This window comes from Pseudopipra pipra, chromosome 3 (genome assembly GCF_036250125.1).
Source record: "Pseudopipra pipra isolate bDixPip1 chromosome 3, bDixPip1.hap1, whole genome shotgun sequence".
NCBI classification, from domain to species: domain Eukaryota; kingdom Metazoa; phylum Chordata; class Aves; order Passeriformes; family Pipridae; genus Pseudopipra; species Pseudopipra pipra.
Genome location: NC_087551.1, coordinates 101,261,095 through 101,286,829, shown reverse-complemented (window position 1 = coordinate 101,286,829; position 25,735 = coordinate 101,261,095).

The window sequence follows — 25,735 nt, the reverse complement described above, 5'->3', positions numbered from 1 at the left end:
ACTTAAATTTTCCTTGCCTTTACACACTGTGCAATCCTGATAACTATCCTGTCATTACTATTATTTTGGACATATAATAGTTTTATTCTATTTTTGTCCTTAATACAGTGGCTCAGTACAATGGGGAGGACTACATTTTCCTACAAGGAAAATTCATGAACTCAGTGGCTTCCATTCCCTTTTTGACTGTGAAGCTTCTGAATTTCTTGCCAAGAATTTCGGGGCTTACCTAAAAAAACTCATGCCAGGATTCAACAGCTCATGTAATCTGCAAGATCCTGTCAAAAGTCATTAAACTATGATGCTATTAAAGCCAGTTAGCAGATATATATGCCCAAACCTACATCTATCTAACTTCTGCTGCATTTCCAGTATGGTCTCACAGTGAGGGAGTGGAAGTGACAGGGAAGGGGCTCCTTTTTTTGCTATCCCACCTGGCATGATCCACCTGAAATGGTATCTCCTGAGACATGAAGGGGCTCTGCCCTGGAGAACACAAAAAAGGAAAGGGTCCTTTGCTTTTTTCAACATCATCAGGTCAAAAGAGATTTTTCAGAGATCTAAGAGAGGCCTCACTTTAACTGCTGCAATGCTGTTGGAGAAGTCCCATATGGAAAAGAAAGAGCTCTTCCAAGAGTTCCTTTAAAAACCTTTAAAATGAAAAATATTAGGTAACCTAAGTGTATGCAAATGGTCTCCTCATTAACACTGTTCTTGCAATATGTAATATATTAGGTCTAGCTGATGTGAAAAGGGAAGGCCCACAAAGGGTGTAACTAAACCACTGAAGATGTGAGGATTTAAGTTGTTCTGAGAATCAAACCATTCTGAAAAATTAGTGCAATGGATAGTGTATCTTTTCATCTGTCATCTTTTATAGTGCAGATAAATCATCTACAAATATTCACAGAATCAGATTCACAGAATATTCTGAGTTGGAAGGGACCCACAGGGATCATTGAGTCCAACTCTTAAGGGAATGGCCCATACAGGGATTGAACCCACAAACTTGATGTTATTAGCACCATGCTTTTTCACAAAATCCCTAATGAAAAGTAAATACATATGTAAACAAAACATATATATACACACATCATAAAATGTTGCAATTTAGCAAAGAGCAATACTCTAGAAATATTTTTTGTCTCTGTCTATATATGCATCAAGGTTAAGAGTTGCCATGCAAGGTGGCTGTTTAAGAGGCATGACTATAAAAAACTCCTTGAATCTATGGAGGACAATATGTTTAGTGCACAAAAATAAATACTCATGTAAAATTGATTGGGGAAAAATGAAAATAAGATAATTATAGTTATAAATCCACTGGAACAGTGGGATGTGAACAGCATGGTTTGATTAGACAATTTGCAAGTTGATTAGTGATCCTTATCTTTTCCTCCATCATTTAATTGCCCCTGTTGGTCTTACTTGGCCTGATGAGAGATCTCAAGGCAGAATTTAGCACCTAATCATGCGGGCAGGTGCTCAGAAAGAAACCCTATCACTGCAATGGAAATCCAAACTCTTCTCAAAGCAATCTTTACAAGGGATTTTCACCATGCCAGGTGAATTTGATACATCGTGACTTTACTCACAAGTCTCTGTGGCATATGTCAAACAGTTTTTCCATCTCAGTCCAGTAGCTGTGCCTGACCTACAGTCCACAAATGATTGCTTTCCATTGGAGGGTCCTGGGGGTTTACTCCTCATGCATAAACCTATTCCTGGAAACTAATTTTTCTAATTTTTCTTTTCTTTTTTTTTTTTTTTTTTTTTCAGTAGTGCCCAGACCTTTCCCCTGGGTAGCTCCAGACTCTTTGCTGATGGCAGAGGAGAGTGATGTATTCCAGTTTTTCCTGCACGCCAAACTCACCTTTCAGCACCCAGTGGTCCCTACTGCATGGGGATGAGGAAGGCTGGTAGCACCTCGGTTGTGCATCCTCTTTCCCTTGGTTTTCTTAGGAAAAAGCAATAGACCAAGACAAAGAGGATACAAAATAAACTGAGACCCTCTGTGCTGTGTGTCCAGCCCACCTCCTTGGACTTCCAGCTCCTTCATCTTTGCAATGCAACCATCAATAGGGGTCACCAACTGCATAAAAATATGACCCCGTACATTGGTGATGTAACTCCAAGTGTTTGCAGAGCATTCAGCAGCTATAGGTGGCATGAATCAGTGCAATCACACTTACCCAGCGTTGTTGCAGGAAGGCCTCCGCCCACAGCAGCACTTTACTGGGGCTGAGCTCACCACCCCCGCTGGTTTCAAAAGGCAGACAGCACAAGTGTTTCAAAGACAGGGTTGAGACACTCGGTCCTTTCAAAAATAATTGAAACTTTAGGTGTCTGGCTTTTATAGCCTTACTTGCCTCCCATGAACTGCTTCAAGAAAAAGTCAACAGCACCATGCAAGGTGAAACGCTGTCTAACATGGGGCTTTCATGCCAAATATTTCTCAGGAAGATTAATCTAATCTAACTTCAGACATTCAAACTTTGTTGTCTAAGTTTAAGGTAAATTCCATACAAAGGTCATTCATCTCATTTTAAAATAGGAAGTTGTGGTGTCTTATTTCTTTTCACTGATTATAAAAGAAACCTGAGTGTAAAACACCAAGTTTACATTTTTCTTCACCATAGTTAACTGGTTTGAAGGCACCAGTGGTCAGCTAATTCACTGAGGTCTCTTGCCCACCAACAGATTAATTCCAAGCTCACGGCAAAACCACAAAAAAATTTTTAGTGCATGGCTCTGCCCTTAAAAGTCCATCATTTGCTTATTGTTGTAATCCTGAAAGCCCTTCAGATTTTTCTGAACTGTATTCTGATTCTTCTGTCTTTTTCAGTGACAAATGTCAGCACTGGCATGCTTTTTTGTCATGTTCACTGATAGAATGTTCATTCTAATCCCAGTTTTTTAGTAGCTCCCTAAATAGTTGTCTTCTACCCCAATCGTTTATTTAGCTACTATTTCCATATTAGCCAGTTCTTCACGTGCCTTGGATATGTTCCTCATGTAGTTGTTTCTAAAGAGGCATTGTATGAAATACTTAAAATAAGATGAGAAAAAAGTTGGGAGTTTTCCCTACTAAGAATCAATTAAACTTATCAGAGAAAGGGAGGTTAGTAACCTACCTTGGATTAAGCCGTGCTAAACTATACTTTCTTTTGCCTACCTCTGCTGACTGTTGAAATCAAACTAACAGTTGGTGTTCGGCTAGATCAAAATTTTCATGCTTTCTATAATGTAGAAGATACCCTTGCTCAGCTCCCAGCATCCATTCCTGAGATAACATATCAATATACTAGTTTTGGCAGGTTCCTGTGTAGGTTCTTTCAGGGTTTTGGATTGAGATGAGACTGCTGTCTTTGGCCAAAAATATAAAGCCCTTAGACTTTTTCCACTCCAGATGTTTTCTCGTTCCCATGAGTCCCACCATCTTTGCCCCACATGTCACTGTGCTTACTAAAAACTGAAGTAAAGTTTTCGTTTTTATTTTGGCCCATGTTTAGGTTATCTTTATCCCCCACCCCCAATCTTTACTGCATAGCTGTCTCAAATTCCTCTTTTTGCTCTCTCTTTGTTTATATGACTAAAGAACATTTTACAACGTGTTTTTAATTTCCTCTGCAAGGTGTAACACAGCCCAGCTTTTGACAGATCTCACTTTCTCCCCACACTTTCTAACCTCCAAGATGCAATTTTCCATGTTAGTCAGCCCCTTTTTTTCCATTTCTTGCAGACTCTTTGCCTGCTACTCGTATCCTTTTCAAGTTGGATTGTCACCAGTTGGGTCTGGAGTTCTTCTCTGTGAGTTTTCTCTTCCTGAAATGCAGACTCAATTATGTATCTTTGACTTCAGGAATCTCCTTTGCAGCCAAGTCTCCAAGTTCCTCAGTTTAGTTCCGTTGAATACACTCCTCTGAGATTGAAAAAAGCCAAACATGAGAACCCAGAAAAGCATAGGGGTTTTTTATTTTTCCATTCAGTTTAATCAGAAAGCTCTATGATCTGTTTGATCAGGGCTATTTTCTACAGCCTCCTCTTCTATAACATCCTCGTTATGTCTGAACTAGCACTACCTCCTGAAGGCTTAATAAATGTCTTAAAAACAGTCTGTCAGCAGTCCAGATTTAAGAACATCAGAGCTGTGTCATCACCTGTAGCCTCCATTTTTTTCTTGATATAATTCTGCTCTGATCTATTTCTAGGAGCAGGTGTCCTACAGGTTCTGTTGACTAATACTATTCCACTGTCACACAGACACAGTCAAATTTTATCTAGAGGGTCTTTAGTGGATCTGTGCTACTGCTGTAATAACGGAGATTTACAGTGCTTTTCAAGAAGGCAATGGACCTTGATCAATTTTATTGTATCATGCTTTTCCTTCTGTACGCACTACGACATCAGTAGTGTACTGTGTTTTCCTCTCACCACTACCTCCCTGCCCCTCTGTCCTGAGTTCTGCCTTCCTCAGAACCCTGTACTCCAGCCAGAAGGAACATCCCATGTTGCAAATGCCTGGTTTCAGGTCCTTTACCACAACATTTGCCTCCTATATCTCACTGCATGGGCTCATTGCTCTGTGTCCAAGCACTCAGTTCTCGCGCCCTGGCCTCTCTCAATTTCCTTGCAAGCGAAGTTGTTTCACTGCCTTTTGCTTACCTGGCCACCCATCTTGTGAATATAACTTTATGTTTTCTCCTTGCTTGCAGATTTCTATCTTGGCTATGCTGGTTTTTTTCCTTCTTCCTCACTTATTCCATTTTGCGTTTCCTACCTATTAACCTGGGTAAGATAACTTGAATCTGTTCCAGCCGTAATCCTGGCACTTTGATACTCCATGTACAAAGGCAGTTCAGCCAATGAAGACAATTTTCCTCCTGTGAAAGCTTTCCAGTAATTGAATGTGCCAAAACCCTCCTTTCCAGCTCTGTCCTTGAGCTATTTGTTGGTTTTGTAAGCTTGACAAGCTTTCAGCTTTACTTGTTAGGAGCTCTGAGACTTAAACTGCAGGTTATTTAAGCCTTCAGCTCTTTGGCTGACAGAAGTCACTTTACAAAAAACATCACTGGATGATTTTTTCCCTCCTAGTCTACTCTTGTGTCATAAAGAGATCTAAAAATGCATGTACATGTAATTTTCAACAGAGCAACAAATAAAAACAAGATTCAAAAGAAATGTGCAAATTAAAACCAACCTCTGTCATTCTTAAAAATATATTTTTCTATACGGCTGGAGCTTTGCACAGCAATCCCATGGAGCTGCTTTGTATTACTGATAACTTCCCATCTTATATGCTACATCAAAAGAGTTGTTCCCTCGTACAGTTGTTAATGTGACATATACTCTTAAAACATTAAAGAGATGAAACTTATACTTTATATGTCTGCCTAAAATTCCACGTGCTTCATTGAATATATATTTGGAAATGAGGAGGTTGCTCTAAATGAGAATATGTTGAGAAATATTTAAGATAGAATCAATACAGTCTTTCTAAGTTTCATATTAAGCTATAAAAGATATTAAATGAACAGTCTGTAGTACAGATTCTTACACAGGCTTTCCAAGAGTCAGCACTTAATGCCTTCTTTGATACATGTACATTAATTTAATATGTATGCTTTGCCCAAGAACATGAATAAATCATTCCTTTTAATGTTTTCATTTGCATGTTTAATTTAAGTATGGGAATCAGTGGAAACACACTTAAATGCTTATGCTAGTTTATTCAGTTTGTTTTGAAAATTATTGCATGCAGCATGGGCGAGAAAGAAGCAATCTAGGTAGAAGCAGAGTTGATGGGAAAGTGGGTTGTAATTTACTCACACGTTGTCTGTGTAGTGGACATGCGGTCTCAAATCTGTAGGGAAATCAGTATTTTCTATTGCATTAGAATGGGATTAAAAAACAATGTCAACATGATCGGAACCAGTTTCTATAAAAACGTAAGTTAATTGACTAAATTTCCCAAGCTGAATATTTCCTGGCCTAGCCCTGCTATAAGGACTATCCTGCCTGCTTCCACCTAACTTCAGAGAAATGGCACCATTAGTGGAGGCAGAACTGAGGCTTTCATGACCATCTGTGAGCATTTTGATTTTCAAGTACAAGATCATGATTACTTTTCCATAATTCTCTGGAAGTGCCTACTCTGCGGGAACTTCAGGATTTCTTTAAAAACTAATTGAAGAAACCACAGAATTTTTATAAGAATTTCTGTAGGATATTTCTGGAATTGTTATTTTTGAACAAGGCTGTCATAACAAGAGTCAATTAGGAGAGAGATATTAGTCTTGATTAAATTATAAAACATGATCAGAAACTATAAGGAAGACCTATCTTTATAATATCAAGGAATGTTTGTGGATGGGCAGATGAAGGGAAAAGGATGGGAGAGGGTGCTGTTACTTCTGTGACAGAACCTCAGGGATGTTTTAATACATTTCTCTGGAAGAGTTTCACAGATCTCTTACAAGAAATGTGATGCTTCCCTGTGCAGGTGCTCATCTCTCACACAAAAGTCTCTTAGCAAGGATGTGGTCTGGCAAAAAGAGGACTTGTGTTATGGTTCTGCCTTTTAGAGGGGCAGAGCTGGGGGTCACAGCCTCCTCCTGAAAAAAGAGAGATCCCCCCCACCCTCCCAATCCTTTTCAGTAGAAGCTGTGATTGAAGGGGACATCCCACGACGTTCCACTCATCCTTTGCCTTTGTGGGAGTTAGAGCTCATCGTGCTGACCCCAGCCCTGCAATTCTTCCTCCTTCCTCTGTAGCCTGAGACATCTTTGGTTTTGATAATTTCCTTCTCCTGCTCCTCATCCAAGGGACCTGGGCTTGCTCTTCATTTCATACCACCCCTCACCCTCCTTCCTGTCCCTCTCTTCCCACAAGGGATCGTGCACCCCCTGAGCACTCCCTGCCCAGCTCCTCTGCCTCTCCTGTCCCTTTGCCCAGCACATGCCCTTAAACCCTTCTGTCCAAAATCAGGCCTTTAGCAGCTACCATCACCCTCAGTTTGCAAGAAGTCAACTTCTTGCCCCAGAATAAAATTTTCAGTGAACTCTTGCATTTGGATTTTCAGTGGATTTCTCTCTTGCAGATGCTGCATGGGGGCTGCAGGATTCAGCCTGAAAATCCTTGCTGGATGTAAGAAGGATCCTTCAGAATTTGGCTGCTTTGCTTGTTGCCTTTAACTACTTTGCAAATAAATGCACCCAGGGATCTGACATCTCCAGACCAGCATCTCAGCAAGCCTTTTCTACAGCAGCCAGAGAAACCACTACATGTACCATGGGGTAACTTCTTGCCTGAGCCAAAGAGGTGATGGACAATAGCGGAGGGATGAAGTTAGGGAAGACTAGAAGGTCTCACAATTACTCAGTTTTAGGTTATGTACTTCCAGAAGGTTTTACACATTTGTTTTATACCTGTTTGACAGTTAACATGGTCTTACGCTTTGTAGACATCTCTGAAGAGTGAATGTTGAGCAAAGATACACGGGAGCTACACAGGAAAAGGGTTTCTTCGGATTTTCTGTCTGTTTTGTTTAATTGAAGAGTTCAGTGGTGCAGAACCAGTTATGTATCACAAAATTTGTGGGTCTTCAGGTGTCTTTAGGTCTCTTCTCTTTTTGTTGTAACAAAACAGTCCAAAAGTCTTGTATTTGCTCTATTACATTTAAGAGCATGGTACAATATCCTTATGAATTTGGAAAAATTAATAAAAGCTTGTTTTTTTGTTCTTCTGGACCTATGATCCTAATTTTTGAAAAGCAAGGGGTGATTTAGTGCATGACATTGAACTTTCTCCTCTTTTAGAAGTGAATACTCCTGCCATTACACTAGTTAAAGCTAATTTGCTGACAAGACAGTTACAGAATCCCAGCTTACCTACTTTCTTCTACTTATTAAATAACATTTCAATGCAGAAGAACTCAGGCTAAGTCTTCCTTTTTCCCCCATAAATAAACCAAATAAACAGTATCAACAAGATTTTTACTGAAGACTAAACAGTAAAATAGCAAGTAACGGACCACATTTTCCTGATGTGTTTTCCATCAAGTACAAAATGCCTGGAACACAATTCAATCTAAAACGAGAGGCTGGAGTTCATGTTTTACAGCACTGTAAGACATTATAATAAATTTAACAGTGTGTCACTGGTGTGAGGCACTAAGTGAGCACCACATACAGACAAGTGCCAGTTGAAGAGGAACTGCTTTCACACATGGCAGAACTGCTCTGCCCCTCCCAGGGTTCTGGCAGCCTGCAACCCAGCTGCAGGTCACTCCAAAAGGCCAAGAAACGATGTGGACCGGCTCCATACCCCCTGTGGAAGGACTCCTCTGCCTCTTGGACCTGCAAATCTCCACAAGTCTGTATATGCTTCAGCAGCTACACAACACAACCAAATATCAAGTGTTTTGTACTCCACCTCAGTACTTGGTTACTGCTCAAAACTCCACTCACATGTTACACAGTGAGAAATCTGTCAGCGGTGAGCAGGGATTGTGCTCTTGTTGCTTGCCTGTTAATGCATCCAGATATCTACAATCCCTCCTGAACTGCTTTACCTTCTGGCAATATGGAAAGAGCTATTTCTCACCCCCAGTTCTACACGCTCTAACATGCAAAAGCCAACCGAAGCATTGGCACTTACAAGCTGGGGTGGGATGCATTTTGTGTGTTTTTAACTAGCTAAAATTGCAAAAGGAAATTCCTGCTCTTGCTTAGATGGTGTTTTAAGATGGGGCAAATGCTCCCTCTGGAGGTGCTCATCCCTGCAGCACGCACACAGGCAACGCAGGGCATGCATAGTCTGCCTCAGGCAGAAGTCAACAGAAATTCCCAGAAATTCTCTAAGAGAGGATGATCATCAGGAGGAGGGGAAAGGCTGGGGTTCCTAAACCAACTGGCCAATTCTGGTCACAAAACAGTACAATGGCTGAGACCTCAAAGGTATACAAGTCGCTCTGGCAAGTCCCTGCTTGTACCCCTTTGGCATGGGAGAACTCATGGGAGACATTGGAGATGCTCACAATATGGGGATACGGAGACTGGCGACCCAAAGCTGTGTGAAGTGGGGTTTCCCCTGAGCTGTTGCTCGACGAACACCTTTCAAAGATGACGCCAACCTGTGTGTGCTGCAGGCAGGCTGAGCTCAGGTGCTGTGCCCAGTGTATCCTGCCATCCACACAGCAGGCTTTGTGCTGGATATAGAAAATTGCAGCACATCCTTCCTGATTTTGGCATGAATTAACTCATCCTGCTACAGGTGCGCAGAAAAATGCAGTCCCAGGTGTAGGGAAAATCAGCCCTGTTGATTTTTGCACCATTGATAGGGAAAAGGTTGGTGGAAACTGAAGCCAAATTTGGCTCAGTGTTAGTATGGGACAGGAAGATCATAAGCTCATTGGACATGTCTGTATCTGTACTTGTGTGGCCAGACACTTCATAACCAAGAAAATTTATGTCATGCTGAGCAGATTTGAAAGAGAAACTTATCCTAGTAAACCCAGCATTTAAAGATGGAGAGAAATAAGTAAGATGAAAGTGTGTTTCTACCCACCACAGCTCTGTTGTGGTGTACAAAATTAGCCTAAAGCACTTTCCAAAATAATTTCCAACACTCCTGAACACTTGCAAATCATTTGTTTTGTTTGGTTTGGGGTTGTTTGGGTTTTTTAATTTGGAGGAAGAAAATGCATCCTTTCTTCTGGATTTTCTGACATATAAGAGCAAGAGCTGTAATGCATCTTTCTGCTTAGTGGTGCATGATATTGTGGATTATGGGTCTCCCTCTTCCTAAATGCTGCCTGTTCTTTCACTGGCAGGTGATGGAGACCAGCTCACCCAGGCAGAGTCACTGTTCAGGTCATCCAGAGATGATGTGGCAGCACCAAGTGCAATAGGAAGTAAAATCATGGCTATTTCTAATGTAAATTCTCTACTTGTAGAGAAAAAAGATAAAACCTGTGTAAAACTGCCTTAGGTTGCTGTAAGTCACCGTGGTGGTTGGGATTACACAAGAAAGACACTGCGTTATTTTCTGTTACTATTTTATCCCATATTTGTCTGTTTTCTGATTATTTGGACTGGGCTCTTTTTTAGCTGTGTGTGTAGCCATTAGCCATCAGTCTGTCACCCACAGTGCCTCAGTAGTGCACTGTCTGACAGAGACAGCAGGACAGAGCTCAAAATTAAACCTGGAAACCATTGCATCTGTAAAAAGATTCATTGTAAGTATTCTAGTGACCACATTGGTCCTCTTCATCCATCATCAGCAGAGTATTTGATAATTTATGTTATATATATATATATATATGTATTTTTGTTTATTGTCATATTATTATTAATAATATTATTATATTTATGTTATATAATTCTACATTTTCTCCTTTGGGGGAATTGAAAACATCTGTGTTAAAGATGCATCAAAGCAGAGCTGTGCCAGGAGGAAACCACAATCTCGACATCTCTGCAGATCGATCCAAAGAAATCAGAGCACCTCCAGCACACGGCTTGTCCCCTCACACAACATCTCTGCCACTACACCACACAAAGCAGCCTTACAGAGTCACTGCTCAAGGGCTCAATGTGAGAAACCTCTGGGCCAGAAACCCCTTTGAAGCTGAAAACTCTGGGCCTTGTTCTCACATCTGGCCAATTTACATTTGTCCCAGAAGTGTGAGCGAAATGCAATAGTCACTTTTGGGACAGATTTGGGCAGACAGATCCTAAGGCTGCCTTTAGCCTGGGCTTTATTACTGACATGGAGATGTCTGTGTGCTCAGCTCTGCTTTTCATGCAGACCAGCCTGCACCAGGCTGCCCCACGGCTGCTCCACACCAGTAGTAACCCCTGTACTCGGGAGTCACACCAGCCACTCTTAGTTTTTTGCTATTCCCAGCATAAGGATATTTGTCAGGAGATAAGATGGTCTTTTTATAGTCAGACCTGGAGTTTCCATGGTGAAATTAGCCAACAGGAGTTTCCTCTGCAAAGAAGAGCATATCCTTTACGGGCAAAAACATGTTACTCCCTTGGTTGTGAGGAAGTGTCATTGTCTGAAATCTATTCTGGTGTTTAAGGGGGCTCTATCCTCAAAGAAATATTTTTAACCTGAAAGAAATATTTATACTGTCCAGTGAGAGCAGTTCACCAGGTTATTCTTAGTTCTGCTTCCGTGTTTGCTTTGTCTGTGTATCATTTTTTTCCTATTGATGTTTTTTTTATAAACATTTAATAGAAAATGAAAGCAAAGGTAATAGATTAAAGTAATTCCGGGAATTAATCCACTGGCAAGGACAAAGTAACACCAGGGATTAATTTGATTTCCCTCAGTCAATGTGTATGCTAACCAACAGGAATGATTTTGATACAATATTTTCTAAAAATTTTGTAAGCCTTTGAAGATGCCCAGAGCCAGCACGTGGGCTGGATCAGCTCTTCATAACAGGCATTAAGCAGAAAACCACCTCTCATCCTTCTGATATTCAATGTGCTGGGCTAGAAAATGAAAAATCATTTTATTTTAAACTAGGCACCTTGAAGCAGGAATTAATAAAGAGCTGATTATGAAACCATATGCAAAAGCTCTGGTGTTGGCACAGAGTTCCGTTCATGGGCTAACCCTGACCTCACCCATGGTGGCTGAGAACCAGGTCCATTAAAACCCACAGGATTACAACACTATAAGCCTGGTGTGTGACCACAGTCACAACCAAAAGGTAACAGAGGATTATACATGTAATAAGTTAAAGAAATTTGGGTTTTTTTTCCCTTAGACCTGGTCATCTTAATAAATTGGCATTTTGCTGATGCTGACTATCTAAGTCCATGGTTTTTTTCCCTGCCTGCTGAAGTCAGCATGACTGAAATGCCCATATTTCAGTGTTTTGCAGAACGAGGTCCTTACAGTGCTTATCTGCTCCAGCATCCTTGTCTTTCTTTCCTTGATGCTCCCCCGAGGGAGTGAAGTGACTGTGATGGATGTGTTTTCCATTGCTAACAGTCAGTTAGAACTACCTGCTACCCCCTGATGAAACAGCTCTGATTCTGCTGCAGAATAATGAGAATTAATGACTCATTTGCTAATTACACTTTTGTTGTATACTTCTCTGCTTATTTTCTGCAGGAGCTGAGCACCCTTGACTTACTGATGGCAAGGCATGAAGCACCCTTGAAAATCAGAGTACTGGATGATGTATAAGCACGGCTTGAAAACATGCTGGAGCTGTGGCATGTTGATCTCATCTGCATTGCTGAGGTCACCAGGGCAGATCTGCCTTCTACAAAGGGAGAGTTGCTTCAGGCATTTCAGAACTGCCCCTCTAAATACATCCATGGTTGTGACAAATGTCAGTGCAAAGCAGTTCTTCGACATAAATGTAAAGAGAAAGTTTTGATAAAATCATTCATATTGGAAATCCCAAGCATTCTGTTCAAAACATATGGATAATAAATCTCATATCTTATTCTTCTAAAATAATCAATTCACCAAAATAAAAATGCATGTGCTAGAGAATATGATCTTGAACTTGTATATTTACATGAGTCAAAAAAGTTTGGGGTAAAAAGCAGTAGATCTCAACTTTTCATCGAACAAAACAGATAAGTATCTGTAGAGGCATGGCGATGCTTCCAGAGAGAAAGACACTCCAAAACTTCCCCCAGCAAGCTTTGGAAATAGGCTCCAACCTTATCTAATACTCTAAACCCACACACCAAATCCAAACCAGGATGCTGGATTTTAGGTTTGATTTGAACTCTGAGGCTTAATGTCCTGATTCCCATGTGCAATATTAATAATGGTATGAAGCAGTGGGGTGCTTTATAGTCGCTTTAAGGTCTTGTTTGTGACTTTAGGATCACCTTGCTCCCAGAAGACAAAACTAATATTAATGGCAGGTTGTTATAAATAAATGCCATATAAAAACCTTAACAATGTTATGCATTTCGCTTCTTTTTTCTTTTTTTTTTTTTTTAGTTTTACATATATTTGAGAGCCTGTGGCATGTAAGGGCATGAAGAGGAGAGGCATGGGGTCAGAGCGTGCCAGCAGCAGCAATCCCAGCCCTCCTCTGCCCCTCACTTTCTGTGGCCCACAGTAACTCATTTAACCTCTCTGTTTCAGCTTCTTCAGAATAATTATGCTTAGCCCACAGGGGTGTTGAAACAGGTTAATTAACTCAGGTTTGTAGAGACTTTTGAAGATGTCAAGCACTGTAAGTGCTGCTTGTTATGGATGTATATTGTTGCACACTGTATGCATGGTGGGATTAGGGAGTGTTTGATATTGTGCAACTGGAGAGAAAAAAGAAACAAGGAACATCCTTAGGGAGCCTGAGCAGTGTGTGTTTCTAAGCACAGTTCTTTCCCCATCATCCCCATTCCATTTAAATACCTTTCTCGGGGGCCTAATGATTTGCAGTGAAGTTATCAGATATCCATATGCAAACTTCTAAGAAAAGTTATAATTAGAAATTTAATATTTTCATTAGCTTTTTGGCTTCATAACTGCTGTGGCCACAGCTGCTAAAACAATAGTAACTTTCAGCCAAAATCAGTTAGTTTTTACTTCCAGCTGTATTAGTGTCTTAATCCAGCTGTCGGTGTGGCCACACAGGTACTAGTCTCTTGGATGAAACAGAGATATATCCCAGAGGAACTCAGGTCTCAGCTCAGGGCTTTGAGTTTCAATATGCTTATCCTCACACAATCTTTGGGATTAAAAAAAAAAAGTGGAGCTATCATTTACAGATGGGTTTGCTCACAAAGCACCACCACTATGGATAAAGTTGTAGAAAATCGGTTTGGTGACTTCAATCTGTTTAAAAGTCACCTGGCTCCTTCAGTAGTGATGGTAACATGCAATTTCCTTTCTCTCTAATCAGCATGATTTGGAAATCCTTATAACTCTCCCTCTCTTCCCTCTGGCTATTAAGCAAACTGAGCCTAAGCATTACAGTCTCTCTCTTAATGAAGAAATTCTCTTCTCCCTCAATAATTTCACCTCTCACTCTTTTCCTAACACCTTTTAGAGATGAAGCAGAAGAGACAAGAAAGTGTTCTCACCCAAAAAGGTGCACTGTTTTCCATGTAACAGCTCATGCTTCTTTCTCTCATTGGTGATCATTGTGAAATATCAATTTTAGTATTTGTGAATTATTATTTATGATTATGAATCATAGTATAACATTAAAAATACTTGCTAGCAATTTATGACTGTTACAAACAGATTAAATGCAAATTGTCTCAAATTATTATAAATTTGGTATCTGATGGCACTGTAACAGAGATAAAACTTGAAGAGTTTCTATTCCCTGCATTGTGATGTCTTTGACCTTGGTTATAATGTGTCCAACCTGATGTCAGCCCATTCTTATTTAAATCACCACAAGACCCTCCACATTACTCCTCTCCTGCTGCAGACCAAGGGCAATTGGTCATCCTTTAGAGAGCTGTGCACCATCTCTGCCTTCACTCATACCTTGCTGAGAACCATTCCTTCTGTGTGATCATCATGTGCACCACTTAGATAGATTTCACTGTTTAATTTGTTGTGATTCTTCCTGAAGGAATTTGGACATATCTTATCTGTTTCCTCTCCTCAGCTGTGGAAGAACATAGCTTGTGTCTTCTGCTTATATTTTTAGCACTTAAAAACTAAGCCTAAGATGACTGATATGGCAGTATGGTGGCTGATTTTCTCTCTGGACAGTTTCCCCTTGCCAGAAAAATGGTCCCACATGGGGAAGTTCTTGCAGATAACACTGTTCCCCTGTACCACATTCCCATCCCTGGTATGTCTGATGCGAATACATTACAACAAAACAATAGTTTAAGGCTGGATCTTGCTGGATATCTCTGCCCACTCTGAGGACCTGCTCCCCCATGCAAGCTGAAAAGCAGAAACCACAACCTCATTAGAAATGTGGTTGTGGAAATTTACACACTAATAAAGAAAGAGAAGATGTTGTGCTTGAATGAACATGTTTTTTCCGTGCCAAAACTCATGTGTTTGTAAGCTTTTCCTGTCCGTTCAGCCTTTTCTCCTTCTCCTTGCATTTCTGCACCAGGAGGTGCCCAAACTTGAGAAGGCTGGGTGGGTCAGACAGGCTGCCTTTTCAATGAGGAAACTACTATTCATGGGTGAAACCAGTCAAAGAAGTTGAAATATTCCAGTTTGCTGGTGCACTGCAAGCCACAGATCCCACATGAGAAGATATCTGATCTCCAGCCTATAACCCATGTTCTGTGAGAAGGGGCCGGTGCACAAGTGCACATTCATCATCAAGACACAATTCAATTACAATTTAGTTCAGTGCATCCACAGTTTAACTCCCTAGGAGTCAGCGAGGGAAAGACATGTGAGTGTTGTTGAATGTCTCAGACTCTCAGAGATGTATTGTTAAGATGAATCCTTTCTGTTTGTCTCCAGAGGAGTCAGGGTGCAAAAATAAATACATCACTGTGAAAAAACATGGATATAATAGAAGTCAGAGAGGCAATTACTGTCTTGCAGACACTGTCTTCCAGGGCTGGATTCTTCTCTAGTTTCTGGTTTAGTGCTACCCTGTCCAGTTTTAAGTGTCCTGAGCAACAACATTTCTGCTTTTCCACATGAGATATGACCATATGAAAGCAGTCTCATTCCCTAAATACGGAATCAACCTAGCTCACTTTTAAAATTGCCTGATTGTGACATTTTCACTGGAACATAGGATACAAGACCAAAAAAAAAAAAAAGGACAAAAAAAAGAAGCACCTTTTGGCTCCTTAATTCAGTTTAGTTGTAAAGAATCATTCTTTCACATATTTTAAAAGCTCCATCTTAAAACTGGTCACTCCCCACCAAGGTTTCTGATGAAAATGGTTTCATTCCTAGAACAATGCACTGGGATTTTGTACCTTGCTTAAAGTTATGATCATTGTGAAGAGTCCTAAAATATTTCGCTTTGAAATCTCTGATTTGAGTCAGAGTTTGCATGAATTGTTGGTGATTTAAATTTAGTGCTCAGGAGGTACACCAAGGGTGTATTTTGTTCTGACAACATCTAGTGTATAAGGAAACTCACAGCACAAGAATGCCCCTCCCTGACTTTTTCCCTATGGCAAGACCATGCAACAGTAACGGTATTGGATGATGATGGAAAGTTCTTGTCACATGTTTCATTAAAGTGAAAAAAAAAAGTTGTTCTTTCTGCCTCTTCCCCACATTCTTCAAGTCAGTGACACTGAAAAGGGAAAAAGAAAATAACCAAGCACAAGTTGAAGGAAAGAAGAGATTTTAGATGGAGAAGCAGTTGAAGTCCTCTGCTATTGCCTCCTCTCCTTGCTCTTGCCCTGTTAGCTGAAGACTTGTCAGTTTCTTATCTGATTTCAGCTTCCGAGCTGGGTGTGCTGAGTTACCTGACAGAGTCAGTGGTGTGGCCAGAGCCTCTCAGTCATCCTGTTTCTTGGAACTACAGAAAAGCAGCAACAGCATTTCCCCTCCCTGCTGGGAACTGAACACTCAAAAGACAGGACTGGTAGAGGATTATGAGCAGCCAAGGGTGGAGGTAGTTTCATCAGGAAAACAAACTATTTGGATGTGTGTAGGCCTAAATTAAGGTTTTAAGATAAGCTGATGAGATTGTTATACTGATGAATTTTTTAGAATTTGCATACAAAGATTTCTGCATAAAAACAATAACACTTTATGTATTCAAATAGATTTAGATACTGTGTGCAATGTAGACTTCTTGCAGATTTTCACTGACAGCAAAAATCAGGCTTCTGGCGTGCTACCCTTTCTTCAATACCCCCTGCTATTTGGGTAAGCATCCACCTACACTTCTAAGTTATCAAGGGAAAGGTAGCTAATGACCAATTTTTCTGAACAGGGAAGATCAAAAAGTCACAATCTCTTAGAAATTACAAGACATGCTGCAATGGGTTGAAACCCATGGTAAAGCAATAGATAACCAGCAGATCTGATGAAGACAACTTGTGCCTGATTGAGGTGATGAAAGGCCACAGATGAGTTATCTTGGAGGAAGGTCAACCCACAGGTCAAGGGAAGTGATTCTCTACTACTCCACTCCCATAAGACCCCATGTGGAGTACTGCAGCCAGCTCTGAGACCCCAAACATAAGAAGGACATCGACCTGTTTTAGCAAGTCCAGAGGAGGTCATAAAGATGCTTCAAGGGCTGGAGAATCTCTCATATGAAGACAGGCCAAAGAGCTGGGGTTTATTCAGCCTGGGGAAGAGAAGGTTCCGGAGTGACCTTCCAGTAGTTAGGGTACATCACTAGGCTGTACTCAGACAACCCTTACAGAAGGTAGGAGCCACAGTAAGGCATTGTTTCTTTGCAAAGGTTGGACTGTTTTCTTTAGTGAGCAGACAAATCAAAGCAATGCTGAAAGGCTCCCTGAGCAAACAGTTGAATACAAACCCTGAAATGAAGATTTTGATTGTGAAATCAGTACCTAGTGTGGGAAGGGAGAAGCCATCATCTTAATTCACCTCCTAATCTTCTATAACATTTTGTTCCCATTCTGTTTTCTCCACCTCTTCCACTTAAGCAGTGTTTAACATCATTTACACTCTGAGTACTTTTTGTCTGTCCTTACCTCATACAAGGTGAACTTCCTGCTGAACTTATATCCACTGTTCATACTAAGAAAACATGTTTGAGCCTAATGCTGAGAGTTGCTAAACATCTTTCCATTGCTGCAAAGTCTCAGCTTTCATTTACTTCAAGATGAGGGGCTGACACACTGCACATTGTAGGACGTTCTCCTGCTGGGTCTATGCAAAGAAGAGCTCAGGTAATTATTAAAATCCTAATTTCAGCTGTCAGTAATAAATTCCCTTCTGCCTGTCAAAGAGGGTTGGACCCCACGATGTAGCAGGGGAAGAGTGTGAGGAATCCTCCCCCTGAGGAGGAAGGAGCAGCAGAGACAAGGTGTGGTGAACTAACTGTAGCCTCTATTCCCACTGGGAGAGGAGGGAGGGAATTAGGGAGTAAAGTTGAACCCAGAAAGTAGGGAGGAGTGGAGGGGAAGGATTTGGTTTTATTTCTCATTACTCTACTCTGGTTTGATTGGTAATAAATTAAAAAAATTTCCCCAAGTGGAGTCTCTTTTGCCCATGACAGTCACTGGTGGCTGATCTCTCCCTGCCCGTATCTTGACCCATGAGCCTTTTGTTCTATTTTCTGGTGCCTGCCCAGCTGAGGAGGGGAGTGATAGAGAGGCTTTGGTGGGTACCTGGCATCCAGACAGGATCAACTTGCCATATGCGGTATAACTGCACATTTGAGAAGAATCCCGATTATCTCCAAGGAGAATGTGTGGGAGCACAGGGAAGTCCTGGCACTCAGTCCCCAAAGCCTCTGCCTGTCCTTCCTGTATGCCTTTTCTCTTGTGCTCTTCCCCTTTCAAAATGCATGTAGTTGGCCACTGAAGAACAAGAATAGATCTATATATTTGATATTCAGGAACAAGCAGTACACAACCATTGCCTGTTGGGAATCCAGACCCTTCCATAGTGATGGCCAAGGCAGTATGGGGAAGCACATCTGAGATTCAATATTGGAAACCCTCAGGACCATGGATTAGTTGGGTGCTTGGGCAGCTGGGCTACAGAGGTGCTGATAGGAAACAAAGAGGTTCTATTGCCCTCTGGAAGAGAATGTCAGCAATTTGATAGCTGCCCTAAGTGCACAGATCAAAAGAGACATTTTTAAATCATCTAATTTCTTTTAAAAGATTTAAATATGTCCTGGCCTCTTTCAACTAATTTATTTCGTCTTGATCAAGCACATAGTCTTGCCAATTGCTCATTGCTACGAAGTCCCTGTTTCTGTAAGAAAACATTTGTATTACTGTAAAATCTAAATTACATTTCAACCTCACAGTTTCTCTACTGGTGTAGCTACATGGTGGTGTGTCTTTTTTTCAACTGAGATAATTTCACTAATAGCTGTGCTCCCACATTACAGCACAGACCAGAGGTGGTTGCATCAATGGGGAAATGCCTGTGCTGAGGGGGTAGCAGTGGGCTGGGCAAGCAGTGTCAACTCTGCACACCAGCTTGGCCAGTACCAAAATGTTTAGGCAACCACACAGTGATTTCAATATGAAGATGTCGTTGTTAAAGTCGGAACGGCCAAAACGACACAGATATCAGACGTAGTCCAGGTGTAAGGTGATCAGGAAGCTGTTTATTGCTCTCAAGTGTTTCTTTTATACTCTTCGTACACTATCGTGCCACAACATAATTAGTCAAAAGTCTCAAGCATAAAACACTGTATATACTTTAATTGGTAATACAGAAGACACTGCACACACTCTTATTGGTGACACTGAAGACACTGTGCATGCTGTGACATGCTATTGGTGACACTATACACATTTTGGTTGGTGACCTTTGGTCTGGATTGCATTACGTTTGTTCCGTCCGGCATTACAGTAAATATTTCCTAAAAGTTGTTTAAATTCCTCGTCACTAATTGCCAGGCTGCTGACAGGTTCTCTGTCAACCCCGACATGAAGATAGACTGATAGACATATTCTGTATGTGCTTACAATTAGCTTGCACTGAAGCAAATGTTAATATAAATGTGTGTACTACTTAAAGCTGCATGACAGTGTTGTTTGATTAATACAGAAGACATTGTGTTTTTTACTTCTGCTACAACATTAAATTCAATAAGCAGAAGAACCATTTGTGATGGAGGGACTTTGTTTCTTCCTAACATCCCTCTGGCTGAGTCAGCCTCTATGCAACAATAAAGAATCCCATATAACTCTGCATAGAGCAGTTTTCACTTTCAAAGAAATGTATCAATCTAGAATTCAACAGTGTGTAACCTAATCTCTTATTATTATTTACATTTTTATAGCACACATATACGGATAATATGCATTGAGGTATTTAGGGTGAATAATATGCTTTAAAATCGTAGTAGAAAACCGCCACCAAACAGTCTGGTTTGCAGATACTACCTAGGCATTCAAAGCTTAATTATATTCTTAGTCAATTCTGATTTACATTTAAATTACAAATTACGTTTTGGTAGCATTCATTTACAATGCTACTTAAAAAATACATATTCCATGGTACATGAATAATAATTCAAAGTAGTCAGATCTTGTTGGATTGCTATGATCTCTTGATAGTGGGGGGTGAATAATAATATTTCTAGAAAGTTTTCTCCATTTGAATATAACATTTCTTAATGTGTACGTCTTGCACATTTGAATTCAGCCAACCACCATGATGCAAACAGTCACCATAGGATTTGTAGAATGAGCTGCCTGCACATGCATTTTTTAGAAGACTTCAGTATAGCTACGTGGAAAAATGCTCTAAACCCATACACACTCATTGCTGGGCCAGAACAAGGAGGTTTTTGTCAATCACTTCACTCTGTGACCCTGTTAAATGTCAAGAATGGAGTAGGATCCATTGACATCAGTGTGTGGCTGAGAGGTTTTCAAGAAAGGCTCAGAAGTGAGTGGGAGAGTTCATCTGGGCCCCACAGCAGGAAGATCTCTCCTGTGTTTCCCAGGGGGGAGCTTTTGCTTCCATAGAGTTATCTCAAGTGTTTTCACTCTTCTACCAGTAGCACCAGCACCATGGTCTCCTGTTGACTACAGGCATGTATTTATGGTGCTCGTGGAGCACATTTTGCTCTGATGGACAATCATTTCCATAAATCTCCAAGAAAATGATTTTTAAAATTACCTTTAATTAATCCCATTCCAGCGCAATGACAAGTATCTTCGTTTGGGTAAAACCCCAAAACGGGACAATTGCTTCTTATTGCAAATTTTGTTGTTGCAAGTACGTGCTATTACTGCTGTACTACTCCCAGCAAAGGCCACCTCTGGTGTTTATATTTTGTGTAGCCTGGGCTGTTCCCATTATTTCACTTGCAGATGATGTCCTGTAGTTCACAAGAGTGTGTGGCTTAAGTCAGTTGGAATGAGAGGTAGGCAGGGTTCTACAGCAATAAATTCCTTTTAAAACTGAAGTTTAAAAAAATATCAATCTTGAGATTCAGAAACATTGAAGACATATTCTCAGTTAAAAAATCCATGATCTTCTGTAAGGGAGAATGGAAAGAGGTTGTGAACACAAAGCACAAAATAGAGCAGAAACACAGTCACTCTCACAAACAGCAGCAGTGACAAATGATGAATAGCCATGACTATTCATAAATCTGAATTTATCTTTAATTTCATCTCAAAAACTTTTTAGGAGCATGAGTAATACTATTTGACCATTATTTTCCAAGAAAGCTTCCTCTGGGGGATGGGAAAGCAGTTGTCCTGTAAATGCTATAATGAGTTCATTTGGACTGTATCACGCACAGGTGATTGATTCTCCCTGAGAGAATTTGCTGTAGAAAAGACCCATTTTTAATGGCTGCTTCAAAAATTTCAAGGAAAATTATTAAAAGAGAGCCTAGCTATTTTAAAAATCCTTTTCCATCCCAGTGTAACTGAAGGAGAAAAACAAGTGCTAGCTTTATAGAGATACACTATCTTCAACAACATATCTGGGAGGAAGTTTGCTAAGAAACTGCCTCCAAAATTAAGTGATTGTGGATGAAACAATGGGAAAGGAGATAGAGATGGGATTTACCTTCATTCAAAAAGATTTTATTTCTTGTTACTGTTCAGGACAAGGACCTGCCAGGCAGGACACCCTGTTGCATTGAAATCCATGTCCTTGCAGGGCAAGAAGCAGCTCCAGGAGGAGGGCAAAACACAATTTCAGTCTTGCTGTTGCACAGTTGGCAAAGCCTTTCCAATAAAAATGGTGTTGAGTAGCAAAAGCATATGATTCTGAGGGGTGAAAAAAGGAGTATAACTTTGCATATACAAGGCATTGTTCCAAGAATTGACTAAGAATTTTAAATTGGTTAAATCAAGTATCTATAAAAATCTTCATTTTTCTATTAAGCAACCACCTTTCCAGTAAAAAATTATCAGTTTTATCTGCAAAATAATTTATACTATTCAGTATATCAAAGGATATGAAGTAGATTCCCATGAGCACAAAAAACTTTGTAGATTTAGTTATCAAAATAGAATTGTTTTTTAAAGCCATTTTCAGCTTTTTAAAGCCCTGTTACTAATGGGCTATTGTAGATATATGATCAGCACCCCATGTTCCAGGATGGATGAAGGAAGAACTTCTCCTTTTACTCCCATTATGGTAGCTAGTAATCCTTTAGCTTCGGTCTTGGTTGGTAACCTTGATCTAAGGTTACTCATCTATCTCTAATGCAATGGTGCTAATGGTGGTACTGTGCAACACAATACTAATGTGAAGCCAGGCAAGCTGTGGATTAGTGTTGGCATTGTCACTGCTGATTGGTGCCGCCACTTCCTTGCCTAGGAATGGGCAATGAACATCTCCCACACTCCTTTCTTGCATCCCTGAGGAGCATGGGGGGAGCTTAGGGTCTGGTCTCGCTGCTCCATTTCGGTGCCTCTAGGCTGTCCTCCCCATTGTCCCGTGTGGGCAGGAAGCACACCCCGCTCCATCCCTCACCCCAACCCTGTGTGAGCCGTGGCACCCACAGCCAGCTAGGCAGTGCTGATGCAGAGATGACATCCTTCCTCACTCCTGTCCACATCTGTGCATCAGATGATGCACAAAGTGATGCACAGATGTGAACAAAGTTCAAGTGTTGATATCTCATGTGAGTACCATGAGAATTAACTACTTTCACCTCTGTAACACCCAAAGCTGTCACAAAGGCCATACGGATGTTGATAAGAGGATCCATAAACATGAGTCTCCATACATTGCATTTCAGATATGTCTTATGGGTCTGGACCTGTCAAAGTCCCTTCTTCAGCCACAACCCATCCAGGGACAGAGACAAGGCAGGATCTCTTCAGGCTTAGGCAGGTTGGGGAAAAACTCATATGCGACTTTATTTTTCATTATGGAGAGATGGTTCCACCACATCCCCAAACATCCACTGTACATGTGCTGTCCACGAAGCAAGACAGCTCCACTTTATGAGCTATGTCATTGTATTCACCTTTAATGATTTTCAATGTGTGAAGTTACCCTCTTTGGGTAGAGGGGAAGACTCTAGGTTGAATATTCATTTGTGTGTTTTTGCAGTCTGGGACTGTATGGAAGAGGAGAGAAACCATCCCACCACCTCCCTGCTGATATCTTCTCATGGGCCTCTCCTGGAGGTGCAGGAGACCAACGAGCAGTTCCTGGAGGCTTGATCAGCTCATGTGCTAAGATCCACTGCACTGGTGGCCTCACTGAAATGAAATTCACTGAATTTTATTCTGAAATGTCATTTTTATACGTCCCACTTGTTGTACTTTTATTTACTGTTTAATTTGTAGACTTCTTCACTACCCTCTCCACTGTCACTTGATGCTGTGCTTCCAGACGTGTGCTGTTGCAAACCATGTGCTTGTGGCTGTGGTTTTTAAGAACAAAAGAGAATTTGTGATGACCAAAATGCATCACATTTGATACTGCCTCATTTGTTCACCTCTTGGCTCAGCCATAGCGTAGCTGCTATCCTGCAATCCCTTTCATCTCTGTCCTGTTCCCTTGGAGGTGCTTTTTTCAGAGCATGCACCTGTCTCCAAAGCAACTAACCACTTTTGCTGGAGCAAAGGTGCTGTTCGCCGCCGCCTACACACGATACCTCCCATCGCGGTTGTTCTCCATTGCCATAGAAACCACCCTCCCTCTGCGGTCCCATCCCAGCTGACCTGGTACTCGTTTTATCAGTCTGTATGGTTTATTCCCAGTGCCCATGCCAGTTTCTAATAATAGAAACACCTTGCAAGTTATATCTCACGCCAGGACCAAGTTACTTCTCTTTTATGTGCTTGCAACTGTGGAGGGGTTGGGTTTGGGTTTGGGTTTGTCGGTTCTGGCAACAAGAAAAGTAAGTTTTTACCTTGCCATCACTTGCCTGAAATACATTTGTTTCACATTTGGTTTTAAGAGCTTAATCCCTCAGGTGGAGACAAGGAACAGAGTTGACAGCTGGGGTTTGTATTGCTTTTTCTTTCTCCCTCTCTAATTTCCTTCAAAGCAAATTAGTTCCTGGGGCAGGTTATTACTTTTAAAAACCTCTCATGATTTCCAGGAGCCTGAGAATGACCCCATTAACCACTCCAGAGTGAGCTTCCCACCAGTGTTGCGATCCCAGCAGTGTGGGTTTGGTTTGTCTGCTGGAGACCTGGAGGAGATCCAGTGTGTGCCGGGACTCTCTCCTCACCTCCAAAACCTGGGAAGATATCACACTGGGCCGGACCCTCCCTACATGGAAGGCAAGAGAGGATGTGATCAGGTGAGAACCTCTGGGAGACCCACCTGGGAGTCCCCTCTTTACTCTTGGCAAGGTTTTACACTTTTGAGGAGCACCTGCTTGGTATATAGCAATGTATGTGCAAACTATGGTGGCTGCAATTGCATGTCAGACATTGAAGTCAAATGAATTTATGAAAATTTTGTCCCAACTCTGTCTTCTCTTTCTTCTTGCTATATTACTTGGGTTTATACACCAGACAGATGGGAAAATAAAAGGAAACAAAGAGGCAGTATTGCTTACATAGCCTTTTTGGTATGCACTGCTTTCTCCCTGGAAAGTATCTTTACACCTTAATCACATCACCTCTCTGTCTCTCTTTTTATCATAAACTAAAAAGACTGAACTGTTCATAAGCAAGGACTTTTTTCCAAGCCTTCAAATAATTTTTCTGGCTCTTCACCTCTTCTGAATTTTCAGGATCAATTTCAGCCTTTCAGCCTGATGGTCTTTGGATTTATATTTTCTTGTATCCTGTCACAGTTTGCTAAATCTCAGTCTAAAGGTTCCCACATTTTCCATGTTGTCTCTGGGATGAAAAGCTTCTTATGATCATGGGTGAAATTATATGGCACAGCTTTCCTTTGGAGTGACTGTGTTGATCTTCGCTCTTCACCTGGTGTGAATCAATCCCCCAGGAGCCCTCTTCATTGAGTGCTCTCCAGCGTGATTTGTATTCATTTACTGCAACAGCACCTCAACAGCCTCTGCACCTTGAGGGAGGGATGCAAATTCTTGGAGGAAGTTTCAGGAATCCTGTTCTGCCACTGCTGTGTTGAACGGTGTCCCACCCCGTACGAAACAGAACTTTCTCATGTAAATACTCACACACACACAAGTTTATTATCTATTTTGTATAAGCATTTTTCTCTCACACTGGAATGGTCACAGGAGTGATGAACAAAACGGCAGGGATTCCAAACTCATGTCTGTCTTTATTTCCAATGGGTAGCCAGAGAAATGCTTGTCAGTATTCATCCAGCTCTATTTTTAATATTGTGTTTACATGTGTAATGACCATGTGCACATAATAGCTGTCCCCCTCCCTGCTCCACCCAGCACTTTCCAGTATTGCTCACTATAGCTTTGAGCAGACATGCCTTATGGCCATTCCGGAATTTGCGATGGCATAATCCAGGGAAAGCACCTCGATCATTACAAATGCAAATGCATTAACTATCAAGAACATTATTTTAATAGATTTTTCACAGATAGCTTCTCCTGTTTGTCCCACTCACCAACCTAGAGACCCATTCAGACTGGGATGCAGGGAAGGGGAGACACCAAGAGGGAGGTGGGGATGCAGCAGTCAATGTGTTTTACTGCTGCCAGTGCTTCAAAAGACCATCGCAGCTGGAGCTTCACAGGCAG